This window comes from Anas platyrhynchos, chromosome 32 (assembly GCF_047663525.1).
Source record: "Anas platyrhynchos isolate ZD024472 breed Pekin duck chromosome 32, IASCAAS_PekinDuck_T2T, whole genome shotgun sequence".
Taxonomy (NCBI): Eukaryota; Metazoa; Chordata; class Aves; order Anseriformes; family Anatidae; genus Anas; species Anas platyrhynchos.
Genome location: NC_092619.1, coordinates 5731602 through 5746111, shown reverse-complemented (window position 1 = coordinate 5746111; position 14510 = coordinate 5731602). Strand labels below are relative to the sequence as shown.

The window sequence follows — 14510 nt, the reverse complement described above, 5'->3', positions numbered from 1 at the left end:
CCAATACACCCAATTGCCCCCATCTTCCTTCTGGCTTGAGGTCAGGCCTTTCTAGATCATGGTATTCATTATTCTATTTCACACAGAATTTCTAGGTTGGAAGAGACCTCAAGATCATCGAGTCCAACCTCTAAGTCCAACCTCTAGTTTGGAGGACTGCTGACTAGAAACTGGAGCAGCAATTTTCTCGGAAGAACCGCTTTTTGCCAATGTTTTTCCTTGTGCCTCATGCATCTATGCCTCTAGGGTGGAGGTAGGGTAGATTTTTGCATCCCGTTTTCTCATGGCCTCTTCATGGTCACACAGTCAAAACCATAGGGTGACATGTAGTATGCACCCACTATATCAACTTTATTGAGCAGAGGGATGCTTACACCTAATAGCTGAGCTATTGGTTCGTGCAGGTGGGGAGGAAGATGTATTCTCTTGTAGTTCTTGGACCTCTTGGGAAAGTTTCTCTCTAGACAGGATGCAGGCCCATAGGGAAGAACAGAGACTTTCTTTGTAATGCCAGAGTTGTCTAGCCAATTCATCCACCATGGGTTTCTCTTGGTCTTTCCAGCTCATTACTACCAACAAGTTAGCACAAGATGATGGTGCGCTCTGTAAAAACTTCTGCCACATGGGTCATGTGCACATGACTTCATCTGCATCTTTGGATAGCTGCTCATTGTCTAGGTTTCTACTAATCACCTTCAGCATGGCTAATTCCCTCAGGTACCGGATACCCCTCTGCATGGTGGTCCACTTGCCTGGTTGACAAGATTTTTCTTGAAGGGAGACCTTTCCTTAATGTTAACAGGAGTAAGTTCTTTTTTCCCCTTTTCCAATTGTTTTGTCAGCCAGTCTTTCCCTAGACGGGGATCCCAGCAGCTTTGCTTCCCTGCCCTTTAATTCCAGGCTATTGACCCCTTTCTTGGAGCACTGGTGCAGCCAAGTGACAATGTGCTCACCGAGATGATAGATGAAATCTGTCCCCATATCTTGTAGCTTATCCTAGGATAGGAATTGGTGGTTTCTGATGCTTATATGACCTCTGCTTCTTTGTCCTCCTGCTTCCATGATGGCACAACTTTGAGGAAATCTTCCTCATCTTCTTCTTCCCCCTTTCTTGTCTGGGTAGGAGTTTCTTTCCTTTCTTAAGAAAAACTGATTTTCACACCCATTGTTTACTCTTGCATGAAGAGGCAACCGATACTGGCACAAGTTGGTTCTCTGGCCCAGCCATGGAGCTCATCGCAGGGGCAGGAGTGGCTGCAGGGGCAGGAGTGTCTGCAGGGCCCAACACAGGAGTTGTTCTGTCTGCAGGGATTTTGGGATTAGTTGGAATGGCTGCAGGGTCTATTGCAGGTTTTGGAGTAGTGACAGGGCCTGCCACAGGGGTTGGTTTAACTTTGGGCCCACTTCAGGAGCTGGAGTGCCTGCAGGGCCTTTTGCAGTGTTTGGAGTGGCTTTGGACAGGCTATGGATCTGTTACAGGGGCTGACGTGTTGTGGTGTAATTGCCTGAAGTAACTAGGAAAATAAAACTAACATTCACATTTTTAAGGAAAAGGTACAGCATTGAAGAGGCATTCAGGGTAGGGCATAACTGCATTATTCCCTAGGCTCCCAACCTTAGATGCTATCGCGCTGGGGAAACTTGGTGTGCTAGCCCTAAGGAACAGCACGGAGCGTAGAGTGGAGTGGAGACACCACAGCTGGGCTCTGTAATCAGGTGGGGCCTCGATTGTTCTTGTGCACAAAGCTGCACTTTTTGCCACCCTAAGCCAAAGACCTGTCATGTTTTGACAAATGCTGTACCCTAGTGTACTTTTTGCTCATTATAATATCATTATAATACCAAAACACACCTCCATCCCAAAAGCTACCTGCCTCCAAGGTGCGACCACCCTTCACTGAGCATGCGCTTTGAATTTCTCGGAGCCTATTACTTTAAACAGAGATGGGAAAACTTTACACCAATCATAACTAAGATATGCTTGACTAGAGCCACTCAAGCTCCACCTAAAAGATAGAAAATAATATAAATTGGCCCAAGAGAGAGGGGATGGCAGGGAAGATACCACCGTCAGGGGAGATACCATCCCGAGGACATACAACATCCTTAGGACCTCCTGACTCCTGGGATCAGTCGACGGGCTGGGCCTCTCTTCCCCCCAATTGGGACGCCTTTGGGTGAGATCTGAATACTTGCTTATAAATCTCTATAGAGTCTTTGATCTTTTTAACGAGTTTTATTTCTAGGCTGCGCACCTGTAACACCTGTAACACCTGTAACATCTATAACATCTGTAACACCTCTAACACCTATAATACCTGTATATTTCATGCATACTAGCTTGCTTTTGCAGATAGTCACTATCATCGGCAATCCAAAAGAACCTGATTATCTGTTGCTGTAATAAACCGTACTTGATTGCATTGTGATAGCTCTCATTAAGTGCAACTAGGGTGAGGGTGGTTATCCGTGATAGTTCAGTGTTCTGAATCTAACCAGACCCCCAGACGGTTAATGCGTTTTTGGTGAATGTCTGACTGGACCCCCAGACAGTTAATGTGTTTTTGGTGAATGTCCGACTGGTTCAGTACTCTGAATCCGATCGGGCCCGTAACGGTTAATCAGCTAAACCCCTTAACGCGACAGTAAAATTGGTGTAGTCAGCAGGATTGCTATGGATAAACTACTGCAAAAATACAAATGTGCCCCTTCCCAGGCAGGGAAGGACTGTCGTGGTTCCGCTCGAGTGGGCAGCCGAGCTCCACCACAGCCGCTCTCTCACTCCCCCTCCTCAAAGAGGAATGGGGAGAAAATATGTGAAAAGGGCTCAAGGATTGAGATAAGGACGAGAAAATCACGCAATAATTATTGTAACGGGCAAACCAGACTCAGCATAAGAAGACAGATAGTAAGATTTATTGCTCATTACTAACAAGCTAGAGAAGTGAGAAACAAAGGAAAGAAACCAAAAGCACCTTCCCCCCTATCCACCCTCTTCCACCTCCTCCCCCCGAGCGGCGCAGGGGAACGGGGGAATGGGGGTTATGGTCAGTCTACAGCACTTCTTCTCTGCCACTCTTTCTCGGTCACTCTCGTCCCCTGTGCTGTGGGGTCCCACCTACGGGATACAGTCCTTGATGAACTGATCCGGCGTGGGCTTCCCACAGGCAGCAGCTCTTCCAGAACTGCTCCAGATATGGGTCCGTAGCACGGGGTCCATCCCTCAGGAGCAGACTGCTCCAACCTGGCTCCCCCACGGGCAGCAGCTCCTGCCAGGTCACCTGCTCCTGCGTGGTCTCCTCTCCATGGGCTACAGGTGTGGCCCAGAATCTGCTCCGGCAGGGGTCTTCCACAGGCGGCAGCCTCCATCGGTGCAGGGCCACCTGCTCCACCGTGGTCTCCTCCACACGCTGCAGCGTGGAACCCTGCTCCGCCGTGGTGCTCCATGGGCTGCAGGGGGACATCCTGCTTCACCAAGGTCCTCACCACAGGCCGCAGGGGACTTCTTCTCCGGCGCCTGGAGCACCTCTCCCCCTCCTTCTTCACTGACCTTGGCGCCTGCAAGGCTGTTTTCACACTCCCTTGACTCTCCCGGCTGCTGTGTGGCACAGCGTTTTTTTCCCTGTCTTAAATATGCTCTCACAGAGGCGCAAAACAACATGGCTTATTGGCTCAGATCTGGAAAACAATGGGGCCCTTCCCAAACATGGGGCAGCTTCTAGATCTTTCTCACAGAAACCACCCCTATGGCTCCCTGCTACCAAAACCTTGCCACGTAAACCCACTACAAGGAGTTTTCCCAAAAGTTTTGGAAAGATGAGGAGAAAGTGGTAGAGCGCATTGAGCAGTGTCAGGCTTCACAAAAGACTGGTCAAAGAAAGGGTAAAGGTGTGATTTGTGCTGTGTTAGGAGCCTGTTTGTCTTGTGCTCGGCAAAAAGCTAAGGAAACTCCTGCTCCCAAACTGATCTCTGATGCGGAACATACAGCTTTGAAATGGTGGCAGAGCTCAAGGAGGAGGTGGAGAGGCTGAGGGCCATCAGGGAGTGTGAGCGGGAGATAGACTTCTGGAGCAACTCCCTGCAGGGCCTCAAGGAGAGGTACCGGGGTGAGACACCCCAAACGGGGGTGGACCCCCTGCCCTGTCGCCGTCGGGCAGAGGGAGGGGATCTGGGAGTTGAGGAGGAGTGGAGACAGGTCCCTGCGCGACAGGGCAGGCGATGCCCTCCCCTTCCGGCCCCACCTTCCCAGGTGCCCTTACGAAACAGGTTTGAGGCCCTGGAGATTGAGAGACCACCAACTGAGGAAGAGATAGAAAGTGTTCCCAGGAGGATGCCTAGGGCGAGGAGGTCGACTCCACGCATCAGGACTGCCTCCACCAAGAAAGAAAGAAGGGTGATTGTCATGGGAGACTCTATCCTTAGGGGGACAGAGGGCCCTATTTGTCGGCCTGACCCTACCCGTAGGGAAGTCTGCTGCCTCCCTGGGGCCAGGGTCAGGGACGTTGCCAGGAAGCTCCCCAACCTGGTACGCCCCTCTGATTATTATCCTCTCCTGATAGTCCAGGCGGGCAGTGATGACATTGATGACAGAAGCCTGAAGGCTATCAAAAGAGACTTTAGGGGGCTGGGACGGTTAGTGGACGGAGCAGGAGTGCAGGTAGTGTTTTCGTCCATCCCTACGTTGACAGGGAGGGGTACGGAGAGGACAAGGAAAGCCCACCTGTTAAACACGTGGCTCCGGGGCTGGTGCCTACGCAGAAATCTTGGGTTTTTTGACCATGGGGCAGTTTACTCAGCACCTGGTCTGATGGCTGTAGACGGGTCCCTATCCTTTAGGGGAAAAAGGATCCTGGGCCAGGAGCTGGCAGGGCTCAATGATAGGGCTTTAGACTAGGTAAGAAGGGGGATGGGGCTGAAGCAAGGACTGTTGGGGCTGTGCCAGGAGGAGCAATGGCAAGGCCGGAGGATAAGGTAAAGGCCCAGCTGAAGTGCATCTACACCAATGCACGCAGCATGGGTAACAAATAGGAGGAGCTGGAAGCCATCGTGCAGCGGGCAGGCTACGACTTGGTTGCCATCACGGAAACGTGGTGGGACCAGTCTCATGACTGGAGTGCTGCGATGCCTGGCTATAGGCTCTTCAGAAGGGACAGGCAGCACAGAAGGGGTGGCGGTGTGGCTCTCTATATTAGAGAGTCTTTCGATGTTGTAGAACTCGAGGCTAGGAATGACAAGGTCGAGTCCCTTTGGGTTAGGATCGGCAGGGACAACAAGGCTAGTGTCCTGGTCGGGGTCTGCTATAGACCGTCGAACCAGGATGAGGAGACGGATGAGGAGTTCTACAGGCAGCTGACAGAAGTTGCGAAATCGTCAGCGCTTGTACTCGTGAGGGACTTCAACTTCCCTGACATATCCTGGAAGCACAACACAGCCCAGAGAAAGCAGTCTAGGAGGTTTCTGGAGAGTGTGGAAGATAGCTTCCTGACGCAGCTGATTAGTGAACCTACCAGCGGTGGTGCCCTGCTAGACCTTCTCTTCACAAACAGAGAAGGACTGGTGGAGGATGTGATTGTTGGGAGCAGTCTTGGGCAGAGTGACCACGAAATGGTGGAGTTCACTATTCTTGGCGAGGCCAGGAAGGGAACCAGTAAAACCACTGTACTGGACTTTCGGAGGGCTGACTTTGGGCTGCTCAGGACACTAGTTGGTGGAGTCCCATGGGAGGCGGTTCTGAAGGGCAGAGGGGTCCAGAAAGGCTGGGCGCTCTTTAAGAGGCAAATCCTAATGGCACAGGAGCAGTCTATTCCCATGCGCCCAAAGATGAGCCAGCGGGGAAGAAGACCAGCCTGGCTCAACAGAGAATTGTGGCTTGAGCTTAGGAGAAAAAAGAGGGTTTATAATCTTTGGAAAATTGGGCAGGCCACTAGGGAGGACTATAAGGATGTAGCGAGGCTGTGCAGGGACAAGATTAGGAAGGCCAAAGCTCATCTGGAGCTCAATCTGGCTACTGCTGTTAAAGATAACAAAAAACGCTTTTATAAATACATCAACACAAAAAGGAGGACTAGGGAGAATCTCCATCCTTTCCTGGATGCGGGGGGAAACTTAGTTACAAGAGATGAGGAAAAGGCGGAGGTGCTGAATGCCTTCTTTGCCTCAGTCTTTAGCAGCAATACCGGTTGCTCTCTGGATACCCAGTACCCAGAACTGGTGGAAGGGGACGGGGAGCAGGATGTGGCCCTCACTATCCACGAAGAACTGGTTGGTGACCTGGTACGGCACTTGGATGTGCACAAGTCGATGGGGCCGGATGGGATCCACCCAAGGGTACTGAGAGAACTGGCAGAGGAGCTGGCCAAGCCCCTAACCATCATTTATCAGCAGTCCTGGCTATCGGGGGAGGTCCCAGCTGACTGGCGGCTAGCAAACATGACGCCCATCTACAAGAAGGGCCGGAGGGCAGACAAAGTGACAAAGTGACGCGCTGGGTGGATGAGGGAAAGGCTGTGGATGTGGTCTACCTTGACTTCAGCAAGGCTTTTGACACCGTCTCCCACAGCATTCTCCTCAAGAAACTGGCTGCTCTTGGCTTGGACTGGCGCACGCTTCATTGGGTTAGAAACTGGGTGGATAGCCGGGCCCAAAGAGTTGTGGTAAATGGAGCCAAGTCCAGTTGGAGCCCAGTCACTAGTGGCGTCCCCCAGGGCTCGGTGCTGGGGCCGGTCCTCTTTAATATCTTCATCAATGATCTGGACGAGGGCATTGAGTGCACCCTCAGTAAGTTTGCAGATGACACCAAGCTAGGTGCGTGTGTCGATCTGCTCGAGGGTAGGAAGGCTCTGCAGGAGGATCTGGATAGGCTGCACCGATGGGCTGAGGTCAACTGCATGAAGTTCAACAAGGCCAAGTGCCAGGTCCTGCATCTGGGGCGCAATAACCCCAAGCAGAGCTACAGGCTGGGAGAGGAATGGTTGGAGAGCTGCCAGGCAGAGAAGGACCTGGGAGTGATGGTGGACAGTCGGCTGAATATGAGGCAGCAGTGTGCTCAGGTGGCCAAGAAGGCCAACGGCATCCTGGCTTGTATCAGAAACAGTGTGGCCAGCAGCACTAGGGAAGTGATTGTCCCCCTGTACTCGGCTCTGGTGAGGCCGCACCTCGAGTACTGTGTTCAGTTTTGGGCCCCTCGCTCCAAGAAGGACATCGAGGTGCTTGAGCGGGTCCAAAGAAGGGCGACGAAGCTGGTGAGGGGCCTGGAGAACAAGTCCTATGAGGAGCGGCTGAAGGAGCTGGGCTTGTTCAGCCTAGAGAAGAGGAGGCTCAGGGGTGACCTTATTGCTCTGTATAAGTACATTAAAGGAGGCTGTAGCGAGGTGGGGGTTGGCCTGTTCTCCCATGTGCCTGGTGACAGGACGAGGGGGAATGGGCTAAAGTTACGCCAGGGGAGTTTTAGGTTAGATGTTAGGAAGAATTTCTTTACTGAAAGGGTTGTTAGGCACTGGAACGGGATGCCCAGGGAGGTGGTGGAGTCACCATCCCTGGAAGTCTTCAAAAGACGTTTAGATGTAGAACTTAGGGGTATGGTTTAGTGGGGACTGTTAGTGTTAGGTTAGAGGTTGGACTCGATGATCTTGAGGTCTCTTCCAACCTAGAGATTCTGTGATTCGGTGTGATTCTGTGAAATCAGAGATTGAGGTGTTGAAGTCATCATTGGCCTTTGAAAGGGAGACGGGAAAAACATTAGGAATCAGAGTGGATAAACTTTTGGATGAAAATGACAAACTTGTGAGTGAAAATGATAAACTTGTGCATGAGGATAATCATCTTAAACAATTGCTGGAGAGGGTTAGTCATCTGTTAAACAAAGTACAGCCTTGCACTCCGGTCATACAGATTCGTGGAGGGCTGCATAGTGTAGAACCTGAAAGCTGGGACAGTGATTTCTGGTCTGACAGTGATGATGGTGTTGAAGAGATTTCTGATTCTGAACCCCAATCCATTTCCTTGAGACCTTTGGTTAAGACTGAGACTACTATTGATGATAATGATGAAATCCGCACTACTGTGCAAACAATTCCGTTGCCACCAGCAGAGTTGGTTAAAATACAGGAGAAGTTCTCAAGGCGGTCAGGGGAATCAGAAGTTGAGTATGTGTGTCGAGTTTCTCTTAAAGGAGGAGATCGAATGATGTTGTGTAAGGAAGAGGTAGGAGGCTTTTGGAGACCTGGAGTATTTTTAACCACCACACCAGGAGATGACCTGGCTGTAGCAGTACAGAAAGCAGCCTGTATTCAAGCGATATATGAAAGAGATGAATTTAGGAAATTCCCGATGTTAGCTCCTATTGATCCGGTTCGGTTAACCCCTCATCTGTGGACTCCCTGATTGTCTTAAGATGTTTGTAGCAAACACCCAAGATCACATACTAGCTGCTTGTAGGGATGATGATAGTGGTTGTAGGCGAAATCCTAACTCCCCTATTCCCACCTGGAGTGAATTGGTACAAGACATAGATAAGTACGGACACCGAATGGGCTGGATTAATTCATCCAGTATTAAATCCCAAGACCACTCTCGGCGAGTCCGCCAAATCCACACTAAAAATCCCAGATATCCCAAATTCAAAGAGAGGTTGAAACCTAATAGGGAACGAGGTGAGTTGTGTCGGCAAAAAACTCTTATCCCCGGGGAGGGCAATGAGCCACCCTGCTCAGCGGGCATTAGCAATTCAATGGCTCTCTAATGAACACTCTGACCCTATTATCGCTATTCCTGTTGAACCCCCAAAAATATTGGTAAATTTTCTTATTGATACCAGGACCCAAATGTCAGTAATTACACATGAGACAGCACAAACCCTGAGCATAACACCTGGTCAATGCAGGGTTAAATTCACGGGAATCAATGGTGTGGAAAAACAGTGCCCCACTGTAAAAATTTCACTCTGGTTGCCAGAGGAACAAAAATTAACCAGGGTAGAAGTATTAGTTGGTGCTGCATACACTAATATTTTAGGATTTGACAGACTGCATGGTTGTATGTGGAAACTCCCTGATGGAACTGTGTGGAGTTTCGCGACACATCAAAGGGATTCAGGCACCATGAGACTGAGCCTGTTACAAACATCCATACCCCTATCCCCTCTAAAATCATTAATGATCGGGCAGTATCTGTTGTCAGCAGCAGCACTTATGGGGATTGACGGGGTGATAACAGAATTGGAAAAAAGAGGCATTATTAAAAGGACCAATTCACCTTACAATTCACCAGTGTGGCCAGTAAAGAAACCAACCAGGCAATGGCATTTTACAGTGGATTACAGACAGTTAAATGCTAACACTACACCTTTGAATGCCACAGTTCCAAACATGGCAGAGATAGTGAAAGCCCTCTGTGTTTCTAACAGTAGCAATAGTGCTAACTACTCCCAAATATTTCTATGCATGGGAAATCAAAGATTGCTATTTCACCCTCTTTCTAACCCTGCCGGTTGAATACAACCGAGCATATTTTATTTTCTTTTGTGTTCACAGGAACCCTGAGCGAACTGTATAGGGACAGCTGGAAGATGACGAATCAACAGTTTGGATTAATGATGCTATGCTTTACCCTGACCTTGACGCAATTACAGACCTTAAAGGAAACTTAGCTACTGTGGCTGTGCTTGGAGCTGAGGTGTTTCACCATGGCATTTAACCATGTATTGTCACAGTATAGCAGTCACTGGAACATCTCAAAACAGAAAGGACCTAAATCTCTCTACTTTAGTTCTACATGGAAACAAAATATTTTCAAAAGATGAATGGAGTTGGAACAATTCTCTAAGAATGGCTGAACTTCAAGCCATGTCTGGATTCGTGGTCAAAGGATAAGAAGCCTCTGCCCCTGCAGATTATTGAAAACGAACCGACTCAGCTTCCCATTGGTCTAACTCCTTCCATCTTCAACACAGGTCCTTACATAATTAAAAATGTGGGACAACAACAAATTCTCTTTAACCCTAGTTGGTCCCTAAAAAGGGTAGAGCTAGCGCTGCACATTAGTATCTCTGAAATTAACTCACAATGTACCACCTTTCTGAGAACTGCCTACACCGGCTGGTTAGCATGGTTACATGGACGTTCTCCAAAACAATCTCAGCGCGTGCCATGGGATGCAACTGGGTTATTAGGGACAGGATTAGGTATCTTAAATAGCATTGATGCTGAGGTCTTAATGAGTAGAATAACTGCTACTACAGATGACCTAAGGAAACTGGAAAAACCAATAAAATAATCCTTATTGGCCTTAGGAGCAAATCAATGGCTTCTATCAGATGTTTTGCCCCATTGGAAACAAATTGAGGAAAATGATCATCAATTAATTGTAAATGCCCTTGGAAAAGCCCAAGGCAATACCTCCCTTGCCTTGAGTTGCATCCAAGCGCAGTTATGGATACAAGCTGTAGCAGCAGCTATTATTAGAGAGGGAGAAGGAGGAACTTTGCCCACTGAAATTTGAAAATTGATTTAGGATAATGCTTCAGAATTTGAAAAAGAATTTCAAGCTTGGTGGCAATTAGTCAACTTTACCCATTATGCAGAAAATGATAAAATTGTTGCCTTTATACTTACTATAAGTAATGCCACTGTATACAATGTATATCCAATCATTGCATTAGGACTCAATCATAATGGAACTATACTTTATCCTAAAGAGCGTAAAGTATGGGCCCATCAAAAGGGAGGAAAGTGGCAAACAATTGATGTAAATGCATGTATTGTGCATGAACAAAAAGGTTTCATCTGTGAAAGTAACACGCTGGAATCTCAAGACATTTCTCTTGACACTGAGCAAAATATTTGCCACTTTGAGATACATCCTAATGAAACCCTTGAAACTGTACTTGTATATATTGGGAAAGGTTGCGTTTGCATGAGAACTCATTGTGATTCTATAGTTGTAGATAATACAGTGGTAGATACCAGTAATCACTCTAATGTTTGTGTTTGCAATTTTACCAAAATTCTAGGATGTGATTTTAAATACTCAGTTCCTGTCTCTTCTTATCAACTTATTGCATCTAATTATATTCTGCTTCATGAACTGCTGCCTACTCCTATAGGAATGAACCTTACCTTGGTGAAGAAATTGCTGGTACATGAGGACCTGAAGCAGATGATGACACAAGTACGAGAAAATGGACACGACTGATTACTGTCCATCATGATACACAAGAAATACATCGAGTGATGGAAAGAGTAAAGAGAGATGAGAGACACCGTTGGTGGGACACTTTGTTTGGATGGTTGCCAGCTGCCAAGGGAATCTTCAACAAGATGCTTCACCCTGTTATTGTTCTGTTAATACTCACTGTATTATGTTTTATACTGACAATTAGTTTGTATGTTAAACTCTGGTTTATGATGAACTTTTAACGAGTTTTATTTCTAGGCTGCGCACCTGTAACACCTGTAACACCTGTAACATCTGTAACACCTGTAACACCTGTAACACCTGTAACATCTGTAACATCTATAACATCTGTAACACCTGTAACACCTATAACACCTGTGTATTTCATGCATACTAGCTTGCTTTTGCAGACTGTCACCATCACCGGCAATGCAAAAGAACCTGATTATCTGTTGCTGTAATAACCCACACTTGATTGCATTGTGATAGCTCTCATTAAGTGCAACTAGGGTGAGGGTGGTTATCCGTGATAGTTCAGTGTTCTGAATCTAACCAGACCCCCAGACGGTTAATGCGTTTTTGGTGAATGTCTGAATGGACCCCCAGACGGTTAATGCGTTTTTGGTGAATGTCTGAACGGACCCCCAGACAGTTAATGTGTTTTTGGTGAACGTCCGACTGGTTCAGTACTCTGAATCCGACCGGGCCGGATTAGAGAAAACTAATCTATAATCTAAGTTAGATGTTGTAGGAAGATGCTGTAGGATCAACGACAGGTCAACGTTGCAAGGAGCCGGGAAGTGCAACAAGGACTTGAGCTAAGCTGGTGCTCGTGTCCAGACATCCAACTCCACCTGCCTTGAGTGGCCACTTTGGCAGATGAAGACCTAATCATCAACAGTTCTTATGAACATTTTCCAAGAAAGACCTATGGAATGAGAAGATACACCTGCCTATTAATCCTGTCCTGTTAAATCCTTGTCCTGTTAAAGGACAAGGAATAATGATGAGAATGCTTGTATGCTAAAGTATGGGGATCTGAGTGTGACACAAATGTTATGGAATAAGGGGTGGCGGTTGTACTGGGTCTGGCTGGGATGGTAACTTTCCCGGCAGCAGCCCATACAGTGCCGTACTCTGCACTTGTAGCTGGAACAGCAGTGTTAACACACCAGTGTTGTGTCTACTGCTGAGCAGCAGTGGCACAGTATTGGGCCTTTCTCTAACCCTCCTAGGGGATGGGCGAAAAGTGAGGAGAGAAACATCACTAGGGCAGCTGACCTAAACCGATCAAAGGGATATTCCATACCATGTGATGTCACACTCAGCAATAAAAGGTGGAAACAGGAAGAAGAGGGGAGGGGTGGGCTCTCGTTTGGAAGACGTCGGTCCTCCTCTCGAACACCGGCTGCGTGCGTTGAGGCCTTGCTTCAAGGACGTGGTCAATCATCGCTCATTTGTGGGAAGTAGAGAATAATTTCTTTCCTCTGCACTTCCATATAGCCTTCATTTATTTTGTTTGTTTGTTTTCCTCCCTTCTTTTTATTTTCCCTTTTCCCCTCCCTTTTCCCCTTTCCCTTTTATTTTCCCTTAGTTAAATTGTTTAGTTCATGGTAGTCTTTATTTAATTATTATAATTATTTCCCTTTAATTAAATTATCCTTATCTCAACCCGTGAGTTGTTCTTTGCTTTACTTCTCCCCCTCCTCATCTAAAGGAGGGGGAGTGAGAGAGCGTTTATGGGGTTTAGCTGCCCAGCACGGTAAAACCACCACACCCGGTCCTTGGGCGAAGACAATCCCACGAGTGGGTTTGCCTTTTCTCGAGGCAGGAGCAACCCACACTGCCTTCCCCATCCACCTTCCTACATGCACTACGGGAACTTTAGCTCCTTTCACAGTGTGTAGGGGTTTTGTTTCAGCAGGACCAGCACGGCTGTCAGACCCCCTATTGTTAACTAGCCAAGTGGCTTCTGGTAGATTTGTGTCCCATTGTTTCCACGTCCCAGCACCTAATGCTCGTAAGAGAATCACAGAATTTCACAGAATTTCTAGGTTGGAAGAGACCTCAAGATGATCGAGTCCAACCTCTGACCTAACACTAACAGTCCCCACTAAACCATCCCGAGCACAGCTGTCCTAAATCCATCCCAATAAAGAAATTTTAAGCGAGGGTGACAGAAAAGTCCCCTGCTTTTTCCCTTTCATATTCATTGATGTCATTGCCAGTCCAATACTAATCACAATCATTTTTTTTACATAGTTTTTAACAGTCCATGGTACCTCTCAACCTTCCCAGAAGCTTGCGTTTGATAAGGGATGTGCTACACCCACTCAACACCATGCCTCTTGGCCCAGAAGGTAAAAGGATTGTTTCAGAAATGACTCCCATTGTCAGACTCAATTCTCTCTGGTGTACCATGACGCCACAATACTTGTCTTTCCAGGCCCTAGACAGTGTTTCGGGCCGTGGTGTGGTTTACAGGGTACGTTTCCAGCCACCCAGTAGTTGCTTCTACCATGCTGAGTATGTACCGTTTGCCTTAGCGAGTTTTTGGGAGTGGTCCAATATAGTCAATCTGCAAGGCCTCACCATATTGAAACCCTAGCCATCTCCCCCTGTTCCAGGGAGATTTTACTTTCGTGGCTTTCTCGATTGCAGCACAGGTCTCACACTCATGGGTAACCTGTGTGATGGCCTCAATGGTCAAGTCCACCCCTCGATCACGAGCCCATCTGTAAGTGGCATCCCTCCCCAGATGTCCTAATGTTTCATGGGCCCATCGGGCTACAAACAGCTCACCCTCACGTTCCCAGTCCAGGTCCACCTGAGCCACTTTGATTTTCGAAGCTCGATCCACTTCTTCGTTGTTCTGATGTTCTTCAGTAGCGTGACTCTTGGGCACGTGGGCATCTGCATGACTGAATGACTAATGCCTGAAGATGCCCAGCTCCTTCCCAGTGCCCCCAGTAATGCCTGGAGACCCCTAATACCTTCCCAGTGCTCCCCAGTGCTGTCTTTAGCCCCCCCAGTTCTGTTCCAGTGCCACTCAGTAATGTCTGGAGATGCCTGGTTCCCTCCCAGTGCCCCCTAGTTCTGTCCTGAGTGCCCCCAGTTCTCTCCCAGTTCCCCCCAGTATTGCTCAGAGTCCCCAAGCACCCTCCCAGTGACCCCCAGTAATGCCTAGAGACCCCCCTGCTCCCTCCCAGTGTCCCCCAGTTCTGCCCAGAGGTCACCAGTACCCTCCCAGTAACCCCCAGTGCTGGCCCCCGTGCCCCAGTGTGCTCACAGTTCCTCCCAGTGCTCCCCAGAGTCCCCAGTGTACGCATCTAGTGCAT

At 48.2% G+C, this 14510-nt stretch overlaps 1 long non-coding RNA gene across 1 annotated transcript; it reads left to right on the top strand.

The window, feature by feature from the left end:
* Positions 1 to 217: 217 nt before the first annotated feature.
* LOC140000485 (uncharacterized) lies at positions 218 to 10651 on the top strand. Its single transcript, XR_011805539.1, has 2 exons — positions 218 to 2177; positions 9531 to 10651. It is a non-coding gene; the product is annotated as an uncharacterized lncRNA (long non-coding RNA).
* Positions 10652 to 14510: the final 3859 nt, after the last annotated feature.